This window comes from Pleurodeles waltl, chromosome 9 (assembly GCF_031143425.1).
Source record: "Pleurodeles waltl isolate 20211129_DDA chromosome 9, aPleWal1.hap1.20221129, whole genome shotgun sequence".
Lineage (NCBI taxonomy): Eukaryota > Metazoa > Chordata > Amphibia > Caudata > Salamandridae > Pleurodeles > Pleurodeles waltl.
Window position 1 is genome coordinate 239,764,512 of NC_090448.1, and position 13,616 is coordinate 239,778,127.

Sequence of the window (13,616 nt, forward strand, 5' to 3'; positions counted from 1 at the left end):
CATCGCACACAGTTCTTTCTTTGTGTACATAGAAACTGTGTAGAGGTACAATAACTCTAATATGGCTTGATTGTCAGCGTAGATGTGTGGCTTCAGTTTTTGTCACTTAGCATGGTTCCATTATTCATCACGAGAATATTCTGTTTAAAGAGCAAACACAAAAACAGACTAGACAAAAACACTGCATTATAGTTTAGGTCTATGTTAAACAGTCACCTGCAGGCTGGAGGTTTCGCAACATTGTTAACTGCACCATTAGTACAACATGTTATTGTGTAGTGTGTCTGCCACTCCAAATTAATAACTGATATGGAAACATTGGGTATAAGACAACCACTGTTTTAATACAGTTTAGTTCTCCACCAAATTTGATTGATCTCTTTGAAAAGTCCCACCGTTTTAATACAGTTTAGTTCTCCACCGATATTGATTGATCTCTCTGAAAAGTATTTGATTTCTTTGGGTCATGTCATCTTTAATTCACTCAAGAAGAGAACACTCCTAATTAATGCCTTTGTTGAAGAAGTTCAACACATTTTGAAATATTTACCAACAGCAGAGGATCAACAAAGAGACAAAATATCTAATGTGAATTTCGAAGCAAAAATGACGTTGGAATCTACGTTTGCCACAGCAAATAAGTAAAATAAGATAGGACATGAATTTTACACACACCTCAAACAACTAATTATCTCTGCAGGTGAATTTGTGGCTAGACTAAGTGAATTGGCAATCAAATGCACGTTTGGAGATATGACTGATGAACTCATTAAAGACGAGTTGATTGTTCAATGTTCCAGTAGGAAGATGCAGAAGATGTTTTGGTATGCAAGAAATCTGACATTGGAAGAGGCTATTGAAATAGCAAAAAGTTTAGAGGAGTCCGCTTTATGTATGAGAGAAATGGACCACTTACAAATAAAAAAGGATTTCATGTGGTGACAACAGATGGTGTTGAGAGTGACTTGAATGTTCTAGGGAGTCAAAGAACAATGAAACAAAAGAAAGTATTAACATGAATCATAGAGGATGTACTAGGTGTTGTAGTGTTTTTCACAATAATTAGTCTAAACTCTGTTTTGCAGTGAACAAAGAATGTATGAGATGTCAAAGGAGGGTACAGCAATGGTAAATGAAGAGGAAATAATTCTGTGTATGACGGAGGAAGGATCCTCAAAAGGCAGGAAGTGTAGGTCAAAAGCTAAGTTTTACATTAGTGTAAAGGATGTGGCACTCAGGGTAGAGATGGAGGTTGGTACGCTATTGATTTACGATGGTGGGTGTGGGGACATATTCAATTGGGACCTGTATACATTCATCCAAAGGGTTGTCAACACAGTAATATAGATGGAACAGGATATACGTGTGCTGACGTTTTGTGAGAGGCATACACAAGGGAAAGTGTACATAGCTACAGCAGGATCTCCCAATTTCAGGATGGATACACTACTTTTGCCTTATAATTAATCCCAGGGTTGAAGAACAAAAAGGAGCAGTCAAAGGCACAATGGTGGAGCAGATTGTGTCAAAATAAAATACAATTGTTGAAGGGTTATGTTCACACAAAAGGTGAATTTGCAATGACACTTAAAGTTAGGAAGGTACTGTGAGAGGAGGTAAAAAAAAATTAATATGAAATACTTTTCCACTACCAAACATCAGTGAAATGGTGTACAGCAAAATGATGGTAGATATTTCTCTAAATAAAATTAGATTTGCAAAGTACCTACTCATGATCAACCAGTATCAAGATTAAAACATGTTAATAGCTTATATAACACCAGAAGGCATCTTCCAATTTACTCACATGCTGTTTGGTCTTGCCTCAAGCATGTTTCAATATATAAAGAGCAATCTTTGTCTAAAACAGGAAAATGTTCTATATTTGTAGGATGGCAATTTGATTTTTGGAGAAATGATTGAAGAATACAATGTGACTCTCAAGAGTGTGTTGGCTTGTTCAGGGATAGCTGAATTAGCTTCGAAAAAAGATTAATGTTGGTTTCTTGGATCAGAAATAGAATACACAATCAATGAGAAAGGGATTAAACCAAAATCCTATCTGTTGAAGATAATTAATGCTGCACCATCCTGGATACGGATCAGGTGTGATCATTTGTGGGGTTTGTGGAATATTATTTGAAATTTACATACTAGGTTGCTGAAACTGAACCACTAAGAGAATTTTAAAGAAAAATTAGGCATTTTGAGTGGACAGAATTATTATGCATTTGAAAGTATAAAACGGGAGATGTAGAGAACAGATATATTAACACCATTTGATATTTTTAAAACGTGTTCATAACGGAGGATGCCAGTGCCCATGAAAATGGTGCAGTGCTGACCCAATGTTGAAGAAGAGAGGAAAGAACAGTAGCATTTGCTTTTTGATCATTAACGTCACTAAGCATAATTATTTGGTGATCGAAAGAGAAGTGGTGGCTTCTTGTATTTATGTACGTCTGTGTGGGATTTGAGAGTGTTATTAAGAAAAGACCACAAGGTTATCTTAATGTAGCAGACAAACAGTCCATTTGAAGTTAGAATGTTGTGCATGATGTGTTTTTTTATCTTCTGAAAGAGTACAGAGAAGACCGAGAAGCCCATGATGGAAACTTGGGTCGGTCTTTAACTATTAGGTAGGTTAAGGAAAATGTCTAGTGGCTAGGTCCCTATAAAGAGTTGTTACAATTTGTGAGAGATGGCAAGGCATGCAAGGAAAATGAAAAAGGATGACACTTGAGTGGTGATAAGGAACACCATTTACAGGAACTTGGTGGTCCCTGGATCAGAGTAGCTATGGATTTCATTGGACGAATGTGGAGTTTACCAGATATGATGAGACATGCACTAGTGTTGGTGGACACTCACACTAGGTGGTTAGAGGTGGGATGGCTGAGGCAGATTTCTACTACCAGCACTGTCAAAAGGTTAAGAAAAATGTTTGTAAAAGAATAAGCTCCTAAGTGGTTAGTCACAGACAACGGTACTCAATTGTGTGTCACAGGAAATACTTACATTGTTTGGATGCAAAAGGAGTGAAACATATTAGGAGGACAGTTTACAATCTCCAGTCCAATTATATGGTTGAGAGGGCAAATAAAACTACAACATCAGGTTGTACTCCAATTGTATTAATGTGAGGTAGGGAAGCCACTTCTAGTTGGTACTGCACTGGATTAAGGGCGTTTGTGGAAGTGATGGAGATAAAAAGGACAAAGTAGAGAGTAAGCAAAAGGGCAGCGAAAGAATGGAAAAAGGAGATTGAGTAAAGGTGAAAACAGGTCACCCTGGGCAAGGTTGACAAGTTCATTTGATCATTTCTTGTAAAAAATGACAGAGTAGATTGGGGTGCGCTAGATGATGGTTGAGGATATAATAAGAGAAGGTGTACCTTTGTACCAAAAATGTTTGGTTTGGGAAAATTAAGATGAAGGCATGAGTAAAGAAGTAGGATGTACTAGCATGAAGATGACGAAGGATAGAGAATGTTAAAAGAGGTTTAAGTGTGTGGAGAATGGGCAATTGAGTGGTGATGATAGGATTGTTAAAACAAGAAGAAGTGTGAGTGAAACAGAAGAATACAATAAATTGAAACCAAGGACAATGAAAAGAGCACCTGCATGATTAGAAGGTTATATGTGGTACATTCTCAAGTTAGGTAATACAGCATTATAATGTTAATGTGTATTCATGGTTGGATTGTAATGGAAAGGGTTGTGTTATAGCTTTAAGGGGTGAATCTGTAGGCTTAGAGATATCAGGAACAGAATGAAATGTAGATACGAGGGAGAGAAATGTGTCTGGACTTGGGGAACCAGTACTATCTGTAGCTGTGTAAACATTGTACAATTAATAGAAGGATCTTGACATTGTTACCTTAGAAACCAGATACAAAACAGTACCAATGTACAAAAAAAGAATTTAAATCATAATCCACATGATTATCAGTCAATCAATCAAATAATTTCTTAAGCGCACTACTTACCCTGTAGGGTCTCAAGGCACTGGGAGGGGGTGTGCCGATTACTGCTCAAAAAGCCATGTTTCAAGGTGCTTTCTGAAGGTAAGGAGGTCCTGGGTCTTGTGTAGGTTGGTGGGGAGTGAGTTCCAGGTCTTGGTGGCGAGGTGGGAGAAGGATCTGCTGCCGGAGTTGGTGCGTTGGATGCAGGGGACTGCGGAGAGGAGCTGTCGGGTTGGTATGTGGAAGTTTACTCATGCCTTGAGGTAGACCGGTCCAGTGTTGTGGAGGGTTTTGTGAACGTGGACGAGGACTTTGGAAATGATCCTTTTGTTGATGGCCAACCAGTGTAGGGATCTGAGGTGGATGGGTATGTGTTTGTGTCGAGGGAGGTTGAGGATGAGACATGCGGCTGCCTTCTGGATTCGCTGGAGTTTTATTTGAAGCTGGGCTGTGGTCCCTGCGTAGAGAGCGTTGCCATAGTCCAGTCTGCTGCTAATGAGGGCGTGGGTGACTGTTCTTCTTGTTTCTAAAGGAATCCATTTGAAAGTCTTCCGTATCACAGTCACTATCCTTCCGAAGCTCTTCCACTGCTCAGATGTTAAATCATGCGCAAGCATTAGTTCGTTCAAAACACAAATACCACAGGGAATATGGCATTATTGAGTCCTAAGCATAACTATAAAAACGTAAAAATAAGGTCATCATTTTGAAAAAAAGAAATTAATCGTTCCTGATTGGGGTACAAGAATACATGTTCATTGATGTTTAATTTCTTTAAAAAAAAGTTCTGTGGGATATTTCTTTCTGATGGATTGAAAAATACTTCTTGGTTGTTAAAACGTCAACATGGTGCAGTTCGTTTTCTGAGTGGGCTTGTAGTTTCACTTAGGTCTTCATCAGGTCTACATGTTGATCATCCCTTTAATTTGAAGGGGGTAGCAGTATTGTTTTTATTTAAAAAACACAAGTTTATGTAAGCTATTGCATAATTCCAAGGGTCCATGATAATTTAATTTGGCCAACACATTGGCTCCACTTAATTATGATCTCTACATTTCAATGATTCAGCTATGCCCCATTAAAGTTCAATGCATTTTATTGTGCTCTAAAGGTGAAGAGACAGACAGATTTCCTTTTATTCAAGTGGAGTCTTAAAATGAGTGGATGTTGTGGATTCACTCATACCATGAAAAAAGTAACAATTACCTGGGTATTTTGGAAGATGGTGGACTTATTTTGATATTTGTTATATTTAGAATTCAATCCTTAGGCTACTTTTCTATCCTTAGTGCACAATATTACTATATTCTTCTTAGTATGTGTGATTTTATTGAATACATTATTGTTTGTTCATGATTTCACATCTAAGTAATGAGAGTGCGAGTGGCGATTGATGACTGTGGTAATCATGTGAATTATTATTAAAATGTCTCTTTTTGTAAATGTGTACTGTACTTAAATTAAATTACATTTTATTTAATTTGTGGTTATGTTTTGCCATATTTTTTGTGAAAATATCAAATGAATCAAAGGATGTTAAATCATCTAACACGTCCTTTGATGCAGCCCTTCAGCAAACAATAAAATGCCATGACAGGAACCACTGTGACTGCGGTTCCTGTAGTGCTTTTATAAATGACTGCCTGGTGGTCATTCAGAAACCTGGCAGGCAATTCTTCCACCAGAGCAACAGAATAATTTACTCCATTGCCCTCACCATGGCAACAGAGTCATTTACTCGGTTGCCCTAGCGGACCCACACACTCTCCTCTGGGATATAAGTCAGGCCCTAAGAGTGATTTCAGCAAGTCTGAAACATTGGACTGAGGAGTAGGCAGTGGTGTTTGCTGCCCCTCCATCTGTTTGCACTGACCATGGAGCCACAAGCTGGTGCTGTTAGATGGAAAATTAATGGCTGGCTACAGAGTTTGGAGATGAGACTCCTGTTGTGTCTCTGCGGGTAACATGATGGTGTTCATAACTGAATGCAAATGCTCTGTCCGAAGGCTGTTCTGTTTATTGGACACAGTTGGCACTGTATCAGCCCTTAAAACTGACTGGTTAAAATCCTCTTTGTTCCCCCAAGTGCTTTGGCCCAAACGTGGGCATTCTATGGAAGGCTAATACATTGAAGTACCTGGGAATTGTATATAGGGATCTGTTGAGTTTTGGTGCACCTCACCATTGTCCTTTATGGGGAATTTGTCACTGGTGAAAATGGTGATGGGCCCTCGCTAGCTATATGTATTCAAGGACAGGTTGTTGTTTTAGGATAAAGCTGGCTACTCTCAACCTCCAGTGTATAAAATGAGAGTGACTTTGCCAGATATTGAATATTACTAAAAGACAGCTTAGCTCCAGCACCTACCTCATTGGCTAAACAAGGCCCCTAATAGGGAGGGCTAACTGCTGACTGGATTTTGTGGTGAGAGTTGTTGGACATTCTGTACTTGTCACCTTGTGGGGTCTCCCTTTATAGTATCACCGATGTCTCAGGTTTGGGAAAGGATGGTTCAGAGAGTGACATAGGTTCTACCAGAGCAGTTACTGACTTACATTCAACTAGCTGGAGCTGCACTTATCATGTGGTGGCAATTCACTAGCAGGCCACCAGAAAACCACAACCACACACACACGGAGCCCTACTCTTTGTGGAGTGGAGGTAGAGCTTTCTCTGTGCTCTACAGGGTGCTATGTAGGGACAACCCAAGGCCAATACTTCAGATAAGGGTTAAGTGGGAGTTGGACTTGGGGGATCAATGGTTGAATTCACTGTGGCAGATAGTGCTTGCCCATGCTAAATCAGCCACCAGTGATGGAAGGTTTCTTTACAGACTGTGAGTTCCTGGTTGGATCAATGTTATGCTGACAAATCTTAAAAACACTTACCTGACTAGATTGCATGGCTGCGCTTTGTGCCACATTGGAAATGCAGATCTCCTACATGTCATGTGGTTTAGTTGGTGAGAGTGTTTTGGGATATGGTGACTGAACTGCATGAAGCCGTAGGAGGAATGGGTGAGGTGCATATTGGGTTTGCAGTCATTCAAGAGCTTAGTGGTAGAGTGGGATTCAAATATGGTTCACTGTCATCGAAGAGACAACTATGAAGGACTACTAAGGAATAATATAGGCATTGTGCCGTTGCCCCCTGAAGTGACTGTGCTGGTGCTGTGTGCAATGCACCTCTGATTGGGCTGGATTATTGTCTCACCCTCTCGCACTGAAGCCACTGATCTGTAATACTCATTTTAGAATTCTATAAATGCTTTGGTTGCTGACGTTAAGTGTTTTTTCCACGTTTGTTTTTGTGTATTGTTGACATTTGTTTGTGTTGCTGAGAAAAATAATAAAACCTATTTTGAAAAGGTGTGTAGTAGTTTGTTTTTTGACCTTTTTTTAAAAGTTTGTAAACATCAATTTTCCCTTTTTTGCAGAACTAATAGGCTTACTTTCTAATATTTGTAAATTTTAGGAAAAAAGTTAAAAATTGTTTCTCACATGTATCTCTTTTGAGGCACCTCTTACACAGGTAACGCTGCAAGCAGGAGTATAGAGCACCAGCCCTATCCTTAGTACCAGTGGCACCTTGTAGGTTTGCCGGGCACCACGATATAGTGTGCACATTATAAAATACCATTTTAAGGGAAGTTGCGCCAATTCTAAATACCTTGCCCAGAAATATAATGTCATAATTGTTACCAAGATAGTTAATTGACTCTTTTTAATTTTCAATGCAAAAATAAAACGCCATAAAATTGCTTTAATTATATGCCAGGGCTCTGCCTGCATGTGCCAGGCTGCTGCCAACGCAGTATATCTGTGCTCCAATATTGATAGAAAATGATATTGTATTGTTATCATTGCTAGAAAATGTTATTGTATTGTTATCATTATCAAGTTGGTAATCTGTGGTGTGCAGTAGAGCACATAAGACTCACATGGATTTATGAATATAACAGGCGCCTGGGCGCAGACGATGATAGAGAGTTTACTCGAGTTCTCTGATAAGGAACCAGCTTTCAAGTATCTTTTAATTCGTAGAGCTAGTGTCTCTCTGAAGTGTTGTGTAGAATGTCTTATCGCCATAAAACGGCTGGCACCTATTGGCAAGAACTGAAGGAGGGCTGTACAAAAAATTCTTGTTAGTTGGGTGTTCTAATCTCTCTGGTGGGACAGACACAATGTAAGATACTTTGAGGTTGTGCTGTATGTGGCTGTGTAGCTCTGCGGCCAAAACATAATGAATGAACTTTCCCTGATTGATATCCACCGGACATCCATGTGAACAGATTGCTCGTAGTTTAGGGACAACTTAAGGTGCTAGCCAGTTATAAGTGCTTTTCCTGAGGGAGAGCTGCTCAATGTGCAAATAGTGCTGTTAAAATGTGCTGCAGCTGATTAATTTGTCAGTGGTGCTGCTCAAATGAGTTGAGGATGCTCAAGCAGGAGCTTGTGCGGGAACGTGGTGATTCAGCTTGGACTGTTTTCTCTTTCAAGGGTAGGCACGTTGAACCCGTTGGTGTTCCTTGTGCCAGGACTACATTTCATTGTACAAGAGCACTGTGTGAGTAAAAGAGACAGTGACTCTTTCTCACGGCTTATTCTAGTGTGCAGTCGTCTATTAGTTGTAGACACAGCGTGTATATTTTAGAAGCTGCTTCCAGGAGTGGTGCCTACATTCAAGGGACGTTATGCCGTAGCTTGTGCTGTTCTAGAGGTGGTACATTTGTGCCAAGGTTAGTACATTTGTGCCAGTACCTCTGCATATATGCCCATAGGTATGTGGCAGAAATAGTTGTTATTTGACACTGTTATGACATAGTGTGTATGTGCATGTGTATGGATTTGTGTGTGTCTGTGGGGGTGAGAGGGGTGAGTGGGGGGATAGGGAATTATTATTTTCCAGGGCTGGTTTCCCTGGACCGAAGATGTTGGACATGTGCTTTGATTGGTGTTGGGGGGTACATGCCAAAGATGATGCTCTTGTGCCCAGTAGGATGCTCATGTGCCCAGTATAACCTCCTCTGGCACTGCTCGTGTTTATGTGCCAGGGCTGATGCTCGTGTAAATTACTGTATATTTATTGTATGTATTTATTTCGTTTTTTTATAATAGTGTTTTCATTTAAAGCCTTTTATACATATAAGCACTACAAATGGAAGAGGACAAAATCATGGTATCAGAATCCAGAGTTGAAGACCATCATCATAAAGATAGTAGGTGCTCTTCCAGCCAGTCTTGAAAATCAATAAAATAGACACAGATCTTGTCATAGTTTGACTCGTGCTCTAGGTAAGACTGCTGGTTTAAGGATGACAGTACTTAAGTTTGTAGGCGACTATGCCAGTCCTAAAAGTCGCAACTGTTGCCCCAGCCCTCCCGGCTCACAAACAGCACCTCATCAAAAACCCAAACAGTAAAAGGTGATTTTGACAGCCTTTACGCATGGACTCAAGAGTGTGACATATCAGTGAGTGTCATGGTTAAACAGAGAGTACCCCTATCTCACATGAATAACATGTCTCTATCAAACACAGGCACTGAAGAAGATGCAGTAAGTTTTCAATAGGTTTTATTTAACAAAACTGCAATCTATGATAAGTTGCATTGGCCGCAATGATTAGGATAATGAATAATGCAAGAAACAGAATAGTAAAGACAAGAGTCATTAATACAAACACCCCCACCATCAAGCAATACCATAAAATGACATGAGATATGAAATATGTCTTAATACCCTATTGTCATGTACCTAATCTCTAACCTAAATGAGAGCTAGGTGTGTTAAACCTAATCTTCCAATGCCATGTCCATGCGAAGAGCCCCCCAACCCTTGTTACCTTGGAATGAGGTCTCTAGCTCAGACTCTGTAGGGACACGACAAGTGGGTCAGCATCAATGCAGCAATGGCATCTGTTCAGAATCCCTCTGACTATCTGTCTATGTGAGGTGCATTTATACAGATCTGCTCGACCCCGGACATAGGTCTGTTCCCAAACAATAGATAACAACACATGCTTGGGACAGAAATGTATGTAAGCAATTCCCTCGAAGGTCGCTTGATATTGATGCCTTAGCGTGGTGGCACTGATAACGTGAAACTAAAACATTGGCCTAACTAGAAACAAGGCAGCCATCTTAAAAGATATGTTGAAATAAATGTGCTAAAACAGAGAAAACTTAGTAGGGTAAAAGTCACTAGGTGACAGGGCACGAGTCTGCAAGCCAAAGGATAAGCTAACTCCTGTTTCCCATTAAAACAAGATAGGATTCACTACAATCTAACAGAAAAGCTCGTCCCACAGCAAAGTAACCAGAATCATTAAAAAGTTCAACAAAATGTTACCCTGTACTGTAATCTATATGATACCTCCACCGGAGCTGTACTATGTGCCATGTTCTCTTGTTCAAAATGCAAAAATAAAATTGTTAAAAAATAGTTTGAGACATAAAAAATGAGATTTGTATTGAGAACAAAATGGGAACCAAATGAATATGAAATATATATTTTTTTAAACATATTTTATTACATTTTGTTGCTTTACATTTGCATGTCTGCTCGAGTTAACATCTTGCATTCGTTGTATATGACCATTAAACAATCCGCATTTGTGGCACGCATTATATATGTTTCGTTGCATATTACTTTGGTACTGTTAGCATTTTCTATGCATTCGTTATCTCTTGATTCTAATAAACACATCCCTTTGACAAACTGCGTTATGCTCTTCGTTATCCTACACTATCGTTTTAAGTCACATGTGCAAACAACCAAATTAAACCTGTTCTGAGCTATAGTTTGGATGAGAAAACGAAAGGAAAAAGAAAAACAAGAAGGAAAAAGGGAAAAAGAAAAAAAAAAAGGGAGGGAGGGAAGAAAAAAAAGGGGGGGAGAAAGTATATAAGCAAAACAGGAGGACAACTTTACGGCGTTATGTGGGTGGGATTTGTAGTTGACAATATTTAAGGAATTAAAGCATAGCAACATACAGGGAGAGGCCATGCCCAGGCCGCACCAGTATATAGGGAGGACAGTAGTCCGTTTGCTCCACCCCCGTCTCTAATGGTGATGTGGCATTTAGTGGCTCGTTCGTTTCTGTTTTGCGTTCCTCAGTGCGGACTCTGCGTGAGTTCGGATACCCCAGGGAATCCCTTGGGAGTCCTCCCCCCTGGGTCAGTCCCATAGAATGTGCTAACCCTCTCCTACTCCTCCTTCTGGGGCTGCAGCTCCCTTGAGTAGTCCATCCCAGCTCGCCACTAAGCCTTCCCAGGCCGGGGCAATAGGAACCTGTCGGATGCCCCTGGCCTCCTCAGCCTTCAGGACCTGTAGTTCAGCCCTGGACCATTTTGTAACATCCCTTTTCCAGTCAGCCAGCGAGGGGTGGTCTGAGGATTTCCAGCCCTTAGAGATCAGTCTTTTATAAAGGGCCAGAGTTAGGTCCAGGAAACGCCCTCTTACTTTCCCACTTAGTGCAGCCGGCCTGAGACCCAGTAAGCACAGGTCCGGGGTAGGGTGCAACTCCGTACCAAATAACTGGGATAGGATAGACAATATTTCCTTTCAACCAACCTGAAGTACTGGGTACTCCCACACCATATGGTCAAAGTCTGCTTCTCCCCCCCAACATCTCGGGCAAGTCCTGGGGCCCCCCCCGTATATACGGAATAGTCGGTGTGGTGTTAGGTACGTCCTGTGCAGGTAATTGTATTGAATGTATTTTAACCGCGCATTACGTGAGATCATCCGGGTGTAAGCCAGCGTTTTGTTCCATTCTGAGTCAGACAAGTCCCGCCCAATCGTACCTCCCCATTGTTCCCTCAATGATTGCAAGGGATCTAATATGGCCTGTAACTGGGCCCGGTATATTTTGGTTATCAAGTGAGGTTCCTCCCCTGATGTTAGTAGGAGGTGCAACACTCCGTGGGGAGTGGGCTCCGCGTTTATCGTGCACCAGTGGTCTTTCAGTATGTGCACCAACTTCCCGAAAAGCAGGAACTGACCCCGGGGAACACCCACGCCCGTTAGGTCAGCAAAGCCCCTCAGTACGCCCCCCTCAAATAGCCCACCCACTGTCTCAATCCCTGCACTTGTCCAGGGACCAAGTCCCAGGCTTCTCGATCCCTTTCCCCCAGACTCCAGAGCCAGTGCCAAGAGCGGTAAAGCCGGAGAGTATGGCGGGCCCACTCCTGCCCTTTTCGCGCACCTCTTCCAGCATGCCATTGCAACACTTAACATTATGTTGTTTCCAGGTAGGGCTATTTTCCTGTCTGTCATGCGTGTCGTGATCCATGCCGTATCCATTACCCCCTGGGTGGTCCACAGGTCCAGGTGTCCTTTGCCCGCCAGCCAGCCGGACACCCACTGTAGTTGGGATGCCAAGTAATAAGCCTCAAAGTCGGGGGCACCCAGTCCTCCCACATGGGTCGGCCTACAAATGTTCGTAAGTCCGGTGCGTCTACGTCCATCGTCCCAAATTAGTTCTCTGAGCAACACGTTCAAGTCACGGAACCATGCCTGGGGGATCAGCAATGGTAAATTGACAAAGTAGTAGAGGAGTCGGGGAAGCATAATCATTTTGGACAGTGCCACTCTGGCCATTACTGATAATTTCAGGGAGCGCCAAAACTCAACCGAGGACCTCAAGGATCGAAACGCTTTGCCAAGGTTACCCTCTCTTAGATCTTCCAATTCGTGGAATATTTGAATACCCAGGTACTTGAAGGACCGTGGGGCCCAGTTCACGTCTATCGGGCATGTTGCTGGGCGCGCGCAACCTGGAGTTAAGGGAAACACATATGTTTTGCCGCGGTTAAGGCGCAGTCCTTAGACTTCCCCAAAATCCTCCAAAGCCCCCAGGGCCCAGGGGAGACCACCAGCACCGTCCCTAAGATAAATTAGTATATCGTCAGCATACAGGGAGACAATGTGCTCAGTTGGCCCCCATTCGACCCCCCTACCCACACCCTCCTCCCGCAACCGGGTCGCCAGGGGCTCAATTGCCAGGGCAAACAGCAGTGGGGTGTGGGGACACCCCTGTCTAGTGCCACAAAACACCGGATATGCTCTAGAGATTGTTCTGCCCGTCTTCACTTTTGCTAGTGGGGATGAGTACAACAGGTCCACCCATCTAACCCAGCTCTCTCCCAGGCCCATTTTTAACATCACCGACCTCAGGTAGTCCCACCAAATCGAGTCAAAAGCCTTCTCAAAATCCACCGCCAACAGGGTCCCCGGCGGTGGTTTCAGTTCTTCGGGCATGTGTAAGTTAGAGAAGAATCGCCTAAGGTTTAGGGAGGTGCTGCGACCAGGAATAAAGCCATTTTGGTCAGCATGTATCAGTGTGGACATGTAGGGAAGCAGTCGGCCGGCCAAGATCCTGCTGAGGATCTTGAAGTCGCTGTTTAGCATAGATAACAGGCGGAAGTCGGTCACCGAAGCTTCCCTGTTGGTTGTCTTGGGGACTACCAGCGCCTCACGCAGTGTGCATGGCAGCTCTCCCTTCTGTATTGCCTCCGCGTACACTTCCGCCAAACAGGGAGTCAGTAAGGATTTATATTTTTTGTAAAAATCCACAGGAAGACCGTCTGTACCAGGGGTCTTCCCAGGGGCCAGCTGCGCTATGGCATCATTTATCTCTTCCATGGTCAC